A 14,630-nucleotide genomic window follows, 5' to 3' on the forward strand; every position below is an offset into this window, starting at 1 on the left:
CTCACGGACAAGCACACACTCTCGCTTTGGATCATCATTATTGGTAAATACAGTATTTATTCAGTAGTTATACTACTACTCTTTAGTTCTTTCGGTAAAGTCACGTATAAAGATAAAATTAAATAATAGCATACTACGACGTTTCCATTGCAAAACAAGCAATCATCATCAGGTATAATATCTGTCTGCTTATATGTCTGTCTATAGTTTTCTGGTTAGATTTTTGTTGCTATTTCTTTCTTTTATACCTGATGATGATTGCCTGTGTTGCAATCGAAACGTCGTAGTATGCTATTATTTAATTTTATCTGTATACGTGACTTTACCGAAAGAACCAAAGAGTATTTCCTGCAGCCACGAAAGCTCCAAATTATACTACTAATTATCGTCTAGGAATATTTTTTGTATCGGGTTTTTACATGTTCAATTCAATTGTTTTGTTTTTATTTTATTTGGCATACAGTACACCACTTATTTAAATTGTGATGTGTCTATTTTTGGTTGCTGTTGACCTAACCCCATTAAACAGGTGAGGCTTAATGATTGATATCACGATTTTGGCTTTCGCGGCACTTTCCAAGAACGTAACCCCCGCGATATTCAAGGGGCTGCTGTACTATTAATAGTCTGTGTGTATGTGTAGTGTCGACGGGCCGGGAGACAGGATGCTTGATGAGGCACCTTCTTTATTAACACTCTTGGGTTCACAAGTTCGCCCTCGTTCCTTCCGAGTCGTATAGCCTATCCTAGAAACATCCCTGACCGCGTTACACTGACGGCGTCGACCGAGACAGCCAACAACTATCCAGGCCGCCAATTATCGAGTGAAGGCGGCAGCGACGAAGGCGGCGAAGATGACAGTGACGACGAGACGAGTCCACTTTCCAGAACCGGCAGCCCGGAGCTCTCGCTCTCCGCTGCTTTTATCCTACTCGGCGCGCCTGGATCCACCCTGGCCACGCCTCCCTTCTCGAACCCACTAGCGGGTTCCAGGGGCTTCCAGATGAGGTCTTCCATGACCCTTGCCCCAGTTACTTCGCCCTGCCGGCACACGCACCGTGTATATGCTCAATGGCGTGTGCGTGAACTGTCCACCGCAGTTGCCGCTGCTGGACAGCAGTCGGCGCTATCTCACTACAAATGAAAAGCCTCTGTGTGTGTCTCTGTGGGTAGTAATGTCTATACTTCTTTGTGTCTCTAGTCTGTGTGAGACTCTCTGTGTAGTACAGTACTGGATATGGTTATGTGTGTCTAGTCTGTGTGTACAGCCTCTGTGTGTGTCTCTAATCTGTGTCTCTATACTCTTTGGTTCTTTCGGTAAAGTCACATAGGTATAAAATAAAATAAATCACGACGTTTCGGGCACAACACAAGCGTCTGTCATCAGGTGGGAAAGCATGGTCTGCTGCTGAGGCAAACTGTTTTAAAAGGTTTGAAATGGGTGTAACCCAAGGGTCATAAAAAAGTGGCCGGGGCTAGTGATGTTAATGTGAGAAATTAACATGTAACTGTAAGATAGGAAAACGGCCTCCTTGATGAGGGCACGGAAGTGGCTATGTTAATGTGAGAGATTAGCATGATGTCAATGTGAGAAATTAGCATGTAACTGTAAGATAGGAGGAGAGCGGCCTCCTCGACGAGGGAGTGCAACCAAATGGGTGCAATCCAAAGGACATGTGAGCATGAGAGATCTAAGAGAGAGGCATAGAGAGAGAGACACAGAGAGTCAGAAATAACAACTGACATAGGCAGGTCGGATGTAAACATCACAGTCAGTTAAGACTTTACCTGGTTAATAACGTCCTTCCAATTGTAATATGAGGATGCACCTGGGGGTAACTGGGCGATGGTGATAGGCTCTGCCGGCCTCAGCCCGCAGCCAATGGACGTCGAGCCAAGGGCGTAGCCCTGGGGCTGTATAGCAACATCAAGAAGGTTCCATGGGAGAGGCTTATGATTGGCTGCGTGGCATCACGTGAGCCAGGTGATATAAGGGGTGGAGAGAGACAGTTTGGGGTCAGTGTGAAGAGCTTGAAGGAGAGACTACGTCTTGTGCCTCCGGCACGCCAGCGGCCACGTGGCCGGCCGGAGGCTGTTTTCCGAACGCCGTTAGGCAGCGGTGTGAGGGGGCGAGGGAAGCGAGCGAACGCCACGCTCAGAAGGGATAACGGGAGTAACGGGAAAAGGAACCCAGTGTGAGAGAGAGCTGTGAATAAAGAAATGACAAGAGAATACGATATCGTCCGGAGTGGGTTTATTACACAATGATTGCTCAGTTTGTACCCATCCTCTCGGTTGAAGTTGTGTCTGTGTTTATATATCTGGATGGCTTCATGAAGAAATCTCTGAAGGTAGCCGGTAGGTTTGCAGCGTACGGCCATCTTGGAAAAATCTATTTCAGGTGAGCCCACAGCGTTAAAACAATGATCGGCAATGGCAGAGGTATTGGTCCTACCGTGTTTCAGATCTGCCTTGTGTTCACGAATGCGGTCCGAGACATGTCGTTTCGTTTCCCCAATGTAACTGCTGCCGCAACCACAATTCAGTTTGTAGACACCAGGGTATTGCATGTCAGCAATCACATCCTTTACAGATGGGATTAAATAACGGATTTTGTGTACTGGGTTGAAACGAACCTGGATCTTGTGTTTGTTCAAAATTTTGGAAATATTTTGGATAACTCTTCTATGTACGGTAAAGTGATGGTTTTTGTTGGATCCTCAGAAGGTTGTCTCCGTATGTCTGGGGAGACAGCTTTGCGGATTGTACGGTCCAAGTATCCGTTAATCCTGAGGGCTTGGTGTACGTGCTCCAACTCACTGGCTAGGTGGTGCTGGTCGGAGATGCAATGGGCCCTATGGTGTAGTGTTTTGATGATGGAATTCTTCTGGGCTGGATAGTGGTGGGAGTCAGGCTTTAGATAGGCATCCGTGTGGGTGGCTTTCCTGTAGACTAAATGTCCCAACAAGCCATCAGGTCTCTTCTCGATCAAAACATCCAGGAATGGTAGCTTGCCATCCTTTTCCACTTCCATGGTGAATTTGATAGACGGGTGTATGGAATTTATGTGATTTAGAAATTGGTTCAGTGCTGGCAGGCCATGTGGCCAGATAACGAACGTGTCACCCACGTATCTCTTCCACAAGGAAGGACGTAGGGTGGATGTCTGGATGGCATCTGTCTCAAATTTCTCCATGAAAACATTCGCTACGACTGGCGATAAGGGAGAACCCATAGGGGTACCCTAATTTTGTTTGCAAAATGTACCATTCCAGGAGAAGTATGTGTAGGTAAGGCAGTGCCTTACCAAAGTTGGTACATCTGGATTCAGTCCTTGTTGGACCAAGTCTTCAATGATTGTAATGGTGTAAGATATAGGTACATTGGTGAACAGAGAGATTACATCGAAACTGACAAGCAAATCATCTGGAGACACTGAGATGTCCTTGATTAGAGAAACCAAGTGAGCTGAGTTAAGTACAGCTGAGGTGGACTTGCCCGTGAACGGAAGCAGGGTCTCAGAAATAAATCGGGCCAGTTTGTAGGTGGGTGAGTTAATGGTTGAGACAATAGGACGGAGCGGGGTACCTACTTTGTGGATTTCTGGAAGGCCATAAAATCTGGGTGGTCTAGCAGCCGAAGGTTTTAGGGAGCTCTGCTTGGACTGATCGATTATAGAGGTCGATTTAGTGATGATATCGTTGGTTTTGTAGCTAGGCGGTTGGTGGGATCTCTGTTGATTTTGGTATAGTTGCCATCATTAAGAAGGTCCTGAATTTTGTTGTTGAAAGTGGTTTTATCCATGATGACAGTGGCATTGCCCTTGTCGGCTGAGAGGATGACAATGTCATCTCTGTTTTTTTTATTTAGAGAATTCAAAATGTTCGCCATTGCTGATGTTGCTAATGGGTTTCTTAGCGTTTTTGAGGATAGCAGTAATTTCAGATCTAGCAACGTCTGCCGGGATGTGTCCCAAGCCTTTGAGGGCTACGTCGACCTGAGCAATTATATCATCCACTGGGATGTGTTTAGGGGTGACTGTTAAATTCAACCCTTTGGCTAGTACCGATTTTAGGCTGTCGGAAATTGGGATGTTACTATGATTGCTGACAATCTTGTTAACATCTAACTTTTTAACGTGTGGCTCTGGCTTCTTTTTTGACAGGAGGTTGAATTTAGTGATCAAGTTAACTTTACATTTGATTGACATTGAAGTAGCAGAAGAGACTGTCATGTTATCTACATGGTCCCAATCAGAAGTGGACATCCTATCTGTTAATTATAAGTGTGATTGTAAGAGAGTCTTGTCTAAATTATTAAGTTCAAATCGGAGCAATCTTATTCTCTCTGAGATTAGCGATAGGCTAGCTTTGAACAAGACCGTTTAGCGTTAGGAGAAGTGACAGCAGCAGATGTGAGTGTAAATACGACCGGTATTACCTTGTTATCGCGGCATCTCTTGAGAAAGGTTAGCGACTCGATCAGGTAAGCCTTCTTGTCTCGCAGTCTGTTTAAAGTTCTAATAGATGTGTGGAAACCCTCCCCGTAGAGGCGGTTCAATCTTGATTTGAAGCTTTCGTGCCTGCAGGAATCCATACTCTTTGGTTCTTTCGGTAAATGATCTGTATGTAGTACTGTACATGCTTCTGTATGTCTCTAAAATTGCGCCTCCCATGAAGTACATACAAAAACTAAGAAAAGTAAACGATTTTTATTTTAACAGAAGGCCCACTGAGCTATATAGTGCTTTTTCAGAAGCGACCTGCCCACAAATCATAGCTCAACGAGGTGTCTTATCATGTGGAAATATATAGCAGCCAAATACTCTATATGCATGTTTCTAAATGTGGAGGGAAAAACCGGAGGACCCTGAGGAAAATCCATGTGACCACGGGAGAACATGAAAACTCAAAATACACAGGCGTCAGGGTCGGGATCAGGATTGAACCCACGACCTCCATACCAGACGAGGGAGATAACATCTCACCACCACAGGGCCACATTTCAAGGTACCAAAAGAAACAGGTATTTGAGATATTTACCGAGTAAGGAAGTGATAAGTGTATGTCTACGATGTTCAAAACAATCGTATATATAGTGTATAACAAAGTAAATTGACGAACAGAAAAACTACTTGAGACGACATTTTTTTGCCCACAAAATGTGAGTTATTCAAACACAATCTATATATATAAAATCGCAAATCTGTCTGTCTGTCTGTGTGTCGCCGGACCATACGCAGTTTCATTGGACGGCGGTTGCCCCTGGCAACGGGTAGCGACGCATTCGCTGCGGGGTGGACGCCATTTTTAATTCCCGTAAAAAATATGCGCACGCATTAACACGCGACTCTGAGGTAAATTCATCAAAGTTTCACGTCCTCTTCACTCCCCACCCCTATGTGTGCAATTACTATTATAGGCTGGGTAGATAATAAAATTATAGCGATTAAACAGTATTATTGTAGCGCAGGGGGGGGGGGGGGGTAACGGCCCCGGTACCCAGCCTCAGCCGGGTGGGCAATTTAGGCGAGGCCGGAGGCTCTGCACGGTACTAGGCCTCGACACCCCACCACACTATAGGCCGTACATATTACTGCACAGCGGCCGAGGAGATCGTGGCTGGGGGGGGGGGGGGGTAGCAGCCCATCTGTGTATATATGTAAGGTTATTAAGAAATATATTTTTCACCCGGGCAACGCCGGGTACTTATGCTAGTCTGAATATAAATTCTTTAATTTAGTCTTCAATGTATTATTGGTAGGTGTCCTCTTGATATGTATAGGTACGTTTTTTTTTGGTCCTTTCAGTAAAGTCACGTAGAAGGAAAATAATAAAATAATAAAAATAAAACATAATAAAATAATTCTCAAGACGTTTCGGCCACAACGCAAGCAGCCGTCTTCAGGTGGAGAACAGGTCTGTCGAGAAGACTCTGCCTTCTCGACAGACCTGTTCTCCACCTGAAGACGGCTGCTTGCGTTGTGGCCGAAACGTCGTGAGAATGATTTTATTATGTTTTATTTTTATTATTTTATTATTTTCCTTCTACGTGACTTTACCGAAAGAACCAAGAAGATGAATCCCTGCAGTCACGAAAGCTTTAAATCGAAATATATAGGTAAGTTGTTCAATAAGTTGGTGCACCTGCAAGTTGTTAACCGTACATAAAGCATGCCGTGAACTTTATACCTGAGTTGGACTCTGAACCTGACCTAGATTGCACTAAACACGTTGCCTGGATGTATCTGAATTGCTTACTAACCGGCATAAGCGTGGCCACCGTGTGTAAAGTCGTCATAAAACCTCCCTCGAAAAGTTTACCAAAGCGAGCTAAGACGATCCTATCTTACCCATGGCTCATCGAACATCTCCACTGCACAGAAAGAATGGCACGTTTGCAAATATGTTATTGACACGTGACATATGGCTAATGAAGAAGAAAAGTAAAGATTTTTTTATTTTAACAGAAGGCCCAAGAAATATTTTACCAATCGTGTTGTTTTCATTTTACCTTTTTATCGTATACTAGCGGGTAGTTGCCCAGGGGAAAAATATATTTCAAAACTTAAAAACATAACATATACATACACAAATACTAAGCTATTGTCTGTCCATTTGTCCATCAACAAAATGATAAGTCAAAAAAGTTATAGAAAATGGGGTTTAAATAGTTGATCTAAAAGGTTTCCGAAAATTGTCGATCCCCCCGCCACCCTCAAAAAATATTTTTACCCCCGCGTAGGCATATAATCATAAACACCCTACATACAATACAGTGAGTAGTATCTAGTGACTCTAAAGTAGTATTTTTTACATAAAAGACCCATTGGCATTGTACCGTTTAGCCATGTTACTTAGGGGGAAAACGTTTAACGTGCTACATGTGTAGTAGAGTTAACTACTCGATGTTCACAAACTGGGAGAGCAAATCGTTAACAAGGTTTTCTCACTCAAACTAACGGTCAGGGTCTCACAAGCTGTGAGAGCTGACCGTAAACAAGGTTTTCCCGCGCGACCAAACGGTCAGGGTCAGATAGGCTGAATTGGGATCCAAAAGCAGATTGGGAACGACCAATCACAGGGTTCCACAAGTGGGCCGGGGATTGGACAACCCGGCCACGAACAAGTATAAAGCCAGAGCGCTCAGAGCTCTGAGGGAGTTCGACTACACGAAGACCCAAGACGGCGGAAGAAGCCTAGGACCCTGGACCAAGCCCTCCAGCCCTTATAAGGGCTAGGGTTCAGTGTAACCAGTGGTCGGGGAGACATCTCCTAGGTCCAGTCAGAGGACATTGAAAGAGCAGGATATTAAGTTGCCTGTAGGGTGCGGAGGCTTGTACGTTCTGAGTGTAACGGGTGAGGGGACCGTATACCCCTCAGTGCATAGGGACTGTGTTCATAAGACGAATAAAAGTGTGTGCTACAAAAGACGTTGAAGAGTCCGTCTGTACAACACTACACATGTGTAGTGCTCGAACCAACACGACAGCTTCTTGTCTTTCCTCTTTACTTTATTTCACGTATTTCGATCAACACTCCTCCATCCAACATCGCTCAACGTTCCTCCCGCTAACACCGATCCACAGTTCTCCTCCACGCTCTCCGCTCACTCGCCGCGTTCCGCCGGCCTCACTCGCTCCCCATCTCTCCTCCGTCGACTCTCCTCTCCACTCTCTCCGCCACAGTTCGGCTGCTCTTTATCAGCTCCGCCGTCCCACTCTGTCGTAACTACATCAACTTCTCTTCCCACACTCCAGCCGCTTCCTACTGGCTTCATCGTCTCACTGTTACTCTACACTTCTCCACTGCTACCCTACACTTCTCCACTGCTACCCTACACTTCTCCACTGCTACCCTACGCTTCTCCACGGCTACCCTATACTGTTATTAGCTCTGCTGCTCCGACTCTTCCATCATCTGTCTCCACCCAGACGCGAACTCCCGTCTCCTCCAAAAACCCCTGTCTTTATCCCCGAGCCAATTAATCCCCAATTAATCAGGGGCATCCCCCACGACGCCACTCGCCCCCAGCCCCCGCTGCCACTTGGCATGTTTTTCCAGACAATGCGGCGCCACTCCACGACAACAACACCCTCTCGGCCAATCAGCGCCTTGCGTCCTTAATTACTCCCTGCCACCTGCTACCATCTTCAGACAGCGCGGCCCGGCCCACATCCCGACAACAACGACCAGCCAATCAGCGCCCCGTGTCCTTATTTGCTCCCACTGTACGCCGCGTGCGCGCACACCGACCTCCGCGCATGACGCGTACTTTCAGGCACTACACATGCATGAGTGTGCAGCAACACGTATGCCAATCGGCGTTCACCATTAAATGGAAGCAATATCACCATCGCGCTTGGTGATATAACGATTGCGCTTGGTTATATCACCATATTTATCCATTTTCTCCACGCCTTTAACCCGTCATGAAATTATGAATCCAGTCTTATCTATCGCACAGCAGTGCGACCCTTTGTGTTAGAGAACAGTCCACCAAGTGGATATCACAGAGCCACCTCTGAGAAACCTTCAAAGTGGAGACCTCTGGTCACAGCGGAGGGCAGCAGTTTTCCCACCCACTCTGAATATGTCGCCGGACCATACGTTCGTTGCACAAGAGCCAACTGGATTTTTTTTTATTATGAGAGATAGAATTTAGTCACGTTAAGTGCCGAAATTCAATGTGATGGGTGGTTTTGTGCAGTCATTGGTGACTGCACATAGCTGTCTAGATTTATATTTATTTTTACAAACTCTCCTGGTATATGACAGCATGAAATTGCATTACAAAAATTACAATCATACAAATGGTTAACATTATTTCATCAATTAAATTAACATGATAGCATCAGTAAGTATTATATACTGTCCTCACGAATGCATTATACTGTACTCCTCTTACAAAGCAGCCGTGGGAGATGAGGCTGGAGGAGCTGCTGCGATCCCCATCTGAATCTTAGCGATGCCCTCAGTCAACATTTCTGTGGTGAGGATTCTTTTGGGTGGAGGCTGAGACTATTGCGGTCTCATGAGTACTCACCAGGCTAAACGTACTTTAATACCATGGGGGGGAGTGGATAAAAAGAAAATCGTGACCACGAATCGTGATAATCGAATCACGGGGGTGGGATTTGATTGGCTCAGAGCGTACGTCGCTCTCATTGGCTGAGTGAAAGTGTGGGCGGGTACATTTCCTCATTCAACGCTGCCTGGTATTCTCACTCGAATAAACTTTGTAGATTTGTTGATTTCATTTATTTTTGTTAAAATGTTATCCAGTACAAAGAGTGCTATAACTAATCAGCGTTCTATGGGGGTCGCGCTCAGCCTGGTTTGCCGGAATCTCTATCCCTAAACCAGCTCAAGCCTCCCATGAATCACGCGACTTCTGTGTGGCCATACCACTCTGAATCCTTCCCCTCTCATCTGTAGATCCTCTCAACCTGAACCAGCTCAAGCCTCTCCCCATAACCATCAGAAAACCATTGAATTTGGCCATGCAATGTCGTGCACAACCTATGAGGCAAATAGCCTCACATTGCACACAGATCCTGTACAGAGTTGTCTCGATGCAGCCATACATTTACAAACGCTATTGGTTTTTAACAATATCAAATGGAACCCCACAAAAAACTAGCATCGTGAAAAATAAAATCTTGTTTGCTTTTTACGAGTCAGACTCAACTCTGAGGGTTCATTTATATGCTGAGTTTTGAGTGATACACTCATGTTATCACAGCATAGAGCAGTGCTTCTTAACCTTTTTAGGCTACTATTCCCCTTGGTGAATTTAGTTTTAACCGAGGACTCGCTTGCCTGACCCAACATTGTTTTGAGAAATAAATGTATGAATAACGAACATCAATATTTTAAGGAATTATCCATTTTGAGAGGTATCCTAAATGGCTAGTATACAAATATGAATGAACACAGAGGCTCAGCACACAGGGAAGGGCTCTCTTTATAGACACGTCAGTGTGGGGCCCGAAGTCTTCCCCACCGCCCTCGCTAGGCTGGTGGGGAGCGACGTCCGCCCATTTCGCTCCCTCCTCCACCGCGTCGGTCGGCTCCTGTCGGGCCCCCACCGACCTAGTGATCGGGCCCCCGCGCTAGCGCCCTCTCTGAGGGACATACTCGTACTGCTGACTCACGGCCGCACGGAGTTAATCCACACACCCGTGCACACCGCAGCTATCGCTAACACAGCGGCACGCTCGTGCTTAAACCTGCGAGCGATTACCTCAACGCACGCCCATGCTGCGGCTCCGCGTTCACTCTCGCCGCGCGTTCACTCACGCAGACGCTCCACACAGGAATCACAGACACCACGCCTATGCTCTGTACTAACTTTTATTGCGAGAAGAGCCTAGCCCACTGCTGACCAAGTCCCCAGATACTCAGACGCCCTATCACGTACCTCGTGGCGACACTCACTGGCGTGGCACGGATGCTGCGAGCGGCTTGAGAAGGCAGAAAGGCAGGGAGTGGGTCTTGGCGGCCAAGAGGTTGAAGTCAAGATGCCCCTTGGAATGGTCCCAGTTTCCTCTTTTTATCCCCCTAACTTCAAATGCCCAGGGTTACGTATCGTGCGGCCAATCGTGTGCCTACCAGTGGCGGCTGGTGATATTTATTTTTGGGGGGGCGCATTTTTTTTATTTTATTGAGGGGGGCAAATAAATATAAAGCAGTACCAAAAACCATTTTGACTACTTGAATATAAATTTTGATGATCTTTATTTACATTTCAGACCAAAAGAAGTACCAAAAAGCATGTTTCCTACTTGAACATAAATGTTTCTCTTTTATATACATTTCAGACCAAAGTACCAAAAAGCATGTTTCCTACTTGAACATAAATTTTGCTCTTCTTTCTTTCTGGCCAGCAAATTTCTCAACTACTCTCTGATTAAAGTCAGTCATCTCCGTAACAAGTCTCTTTTCCATGGACAGCAATGCCAGTGCATTCAGCCTCTCCTGGGTCATGGTGTTTCTGAGAAAAGTTTTTATTCGTTTCAAGGTTGAGAAGCACCTCTCAGCTTCAGCCGTGGTCATGGGTGTGGTAATGATAACTTTTAGGAGAGTCACAGTTTCGGAAAAGACTTCTTCGAGATTATTCTCCATAAACAGCTGGAATAGGTCCACAGCACCACGGCAGGCTCTGAACTCTTCCTTGCTGTAGATGAGACTGAGCTCCGTCTTCAGCTTGCTTCCACTGAGCATCGGGTACGCTTTCATGGTGCTGCTCAATGCATCTTCAGGAAAGGTATCCTTGTACTCATCAAACCTGTCCCCCTGCAACAAGGTGGCACAGACAAGGTGGTCTGTGAAGGAGAAACGCTCCCTAGTGTGTCCCAGGATTGTGTCACAGACCTATAGAGATAATTAAACAAATCTATATATATAAAATCGTGAATCTGTCTGTTTGTGTGTGTGTGTGTCGCCGGACTATACGCACTTTCATTGGACGCCGGTTGCCCCTGGCAACGGGTAGCGACGCCTTCGCCGCTTTCATTGGACGGCGGTTGCCCCTGGCAACGAGTAGCAACTTTTCGCCGCGGGGTGGACGCCATTTTTAATTCCCGTTAAAAATAGGCGCACGCATTAACACGCGACTCTGAGGTAAATTCATCTAAGTTTCACGTCCTCTTCACTCCCCCCCCACCACAATGTGTGCTATTACTATTACAGGGTCGGTCGATTATTAAATTATAGCGATTACACAGTATTATTGTAGCGCGGGGGGGGGGGGGGGGGGACCGGCACCCGTACCCAGCGTCAGCCGGGTGGGAAAATCAGGCGAGGCGAGAGGCTCTGCACGGTGCTAGGCCTCGACACCCACCACGCCACTCTGAGGTAAATTCATACAAATTTCACGTCCTCTACAGAGTGGTGAGGGAGGCAGAGTGGCGAGGGAGGGAGAGTGGCGAGGGAGGGACTCAGCCTCAAAACGAGTAACTGGTGTGGCGTATTAACATCGCCACTGGGGAGACAAAGGCGGCCGGGCGTGGTAGATCCAAGTCCCGGGCAAAGCCGGGTCATGTCTATGCGTGTATGTGTTTATGTGTCTGTATGTATGTGTGTATGTGTTTGTGTGTATGTATGTGTGTGTATGTTTGTGGGTTTTTTGGTATGTGTTTATGTGTATGTCTGTGTGTCTGTATGTATGTGTCTATGTACGTGTGTGTATGTGTTTGTGTGTATGTATGTGTGTGTGTATGTATGTGTGTGTATGTGTTTCTGTGCATGTGTGTATGTGTTTCTGTGTATGTATGTGTGTGTATGTATGTGTGTTATGTGTGTGTCTGTGTGTCTGCATGTATGTGTGTGTGTATTGTGTATGTGATAATTGGTTCTTTACCCTTCTATCTGGCAACAAAACTGACACCTTTTTACAAGGAGTCATGTTTGCATAGACCGCAATACCTGCAGTCATAATACAAACAAAAGAACATAACTCTGATAATGTGCACTGTCCTTGAAGTTGATTGGTCCACACCCGATACAGCTTTCCTTAGAGCCTAGTCTCATATGGGTTGGACCAGATGACGCCAAAAGGCGCACAACTCAAGGACAATGCACCATCAGAGTATGAGAGCTCGGGGCAAGCATCTACACTATGGGAACCTCATTTGCCAGTAAAAATATGATAATTGGTTCTTTACCCTTCTATCTGGCAACAAAACTGACACCTTTTTACAAGGAGTCATGTTTGCATAGACCGCAATACCTGCAGTCATAATACAAACAAAAGAACATAACTCTGATAATGTGCTGTTGTATTCTAGCCTTCTTCCATCATTGATATATAATGAATGAAAACACTAAAGCGCAGCAAACTGCAAAACACCAGGTGTTGTAGTAATGAACGGGAGGAGGGCTAAGATGGCAGAATTGCAACCTTGCTTCAGGGATAGATAAGGCCTGATAAACGGGCATGTCACCCGTGCAAGGGCAGAGACAGTGGGAGAGTCAGCCAGACAGTTAAAGCAAAAAGCCCAACCATCTATGACCTCAGCACATGGGCAAATAATTGGGCAATGAAAGGAGCAGAGGCGCCTTTGTCTGGATCACGGCCACAGAAGGCCGGGGGGGTCATCACTGATTGTGTGTTAGGGATTTCGAGCTAATTGGAACACGTGCACACAGGGAGGAGGAACACGCCTTGTTCTCTGCAGCTGAAAAAGCCAAGATAAACTCAGCTCAAGGTTGTGTATACAGGAGAGGGGGCTGATTAACAACCACTGCACGTCTGAACGTGAGGGGGCCTTGTCCTGAAATTAATCACACTCCCAGAGCAGAAGGTTGGATGACCACAGTGAGACGAAAATAAGGGTGTTGCTCTCTCTCTCTCAAGGCTGCAGGCTCAGCTGAACAGCGAGGCTGCGGGGGGGGGTTACCAAAAGTTCGTGTTTGCCTAGTTAAGTCGAAAAGCTCAATTATTCTGTATTGCTATTAAAATAACGTTAAAGTCGGAGTTTAACAACAGGGTAGGCTAAAGTTATTGATACAACTCGACCCGAAGCATAACGGGATAAATCACCACCAGGTCGAAATAAAATACCTAATAAAAGAGCGATGTTAAACCCAGGGTCGGAGAGAAAGGGAGATCCCGGCCGTCTTTGTATCCCCGCAGCGCGGGATATGAGTGTGTATACGCTCGGGGAAACACCTCCACTTGAGTCAAGCACCACGATGGGAAATGACAGACCTTAGGTTACACATAGAATCATAACTGGGAAATGGTAAGGGACAAATGTTAATTTAAAACTTTTAACCATGTCTTTGTGTGCTGTGAGGATCGGAGGGAGTGTGCCCCTCCCTCCAGGTGGTGCAACACGGACAAAGACGCCTATGAGACGATTTGTAACGTCTGTGTTTTGGTTCATGAAGAAGGCCAAACAAGGGATGAATCGCACCCAGACAGAGAGACGACCTCGAGGCAATTTGTAACACCTGATTGTTTGCTCGTGGATTTTATGGAGGGAATATGACCACGGGATATATCGTGGGTGATGCACACAAGGACACACGGACGTACGGACACACACATGAACACACCTACACACGGACAGATCCTGACACAGTGTTGTATATGTTGGGTGTGAAAATTTTGATGTGTTGTATGCGTGCGTGGGTGAAATTATTATGTTGTATATGTGGGTTATGAATATTCAGTGAAAATAATAATAATCAATCGAAATTTGGCCAAAGGTGTAATTATCCGGAAATACTTTAATCCATGTAATTACGCACATTTAATTATGCCAATTCGAGAGGTAATTGTAGTAATTATGCGAGTGGGTGTAATTATGATAATGCAAGTCGTTATGATAACCAGACCCCGCCTCGGTGACGAGGGTGGGTTATCGATCGGAATAAGGCAATTAATCGTATGCAGTTATGCAGGTGTGGTGTAAGTATACAAGATTAACTTAGATTAACTCGGCCTCGTTGTCTAGGTTCGTCTCATTCTCGCTTATTTAGGTCCCCGGTTCGCCCCGTTATCGCTTTAACATTTACTGAGTATGTTTTAGTGTGTTTATTAAGGTCACCAAGTTCAGATCTCAACGCAGAAGCAGATCTTATGCATAGACTTCAGGAAAGAATCACACAACCACTTCTGTA

This window comes from Lampetra planeri, chromosome 45, assembly GCF_965212315.1.
Source record: "Lampetra planeri chromosome 45, kcLamPlan1.2.h2, whole genome shotgun sequence".
Lineage (NCBI taxonomy): Eukaryota > Metazoa > Chordata > Hyperoartia > Petromyzontiformes > Petromyzontidae > Lampetra > Lampetra planeri.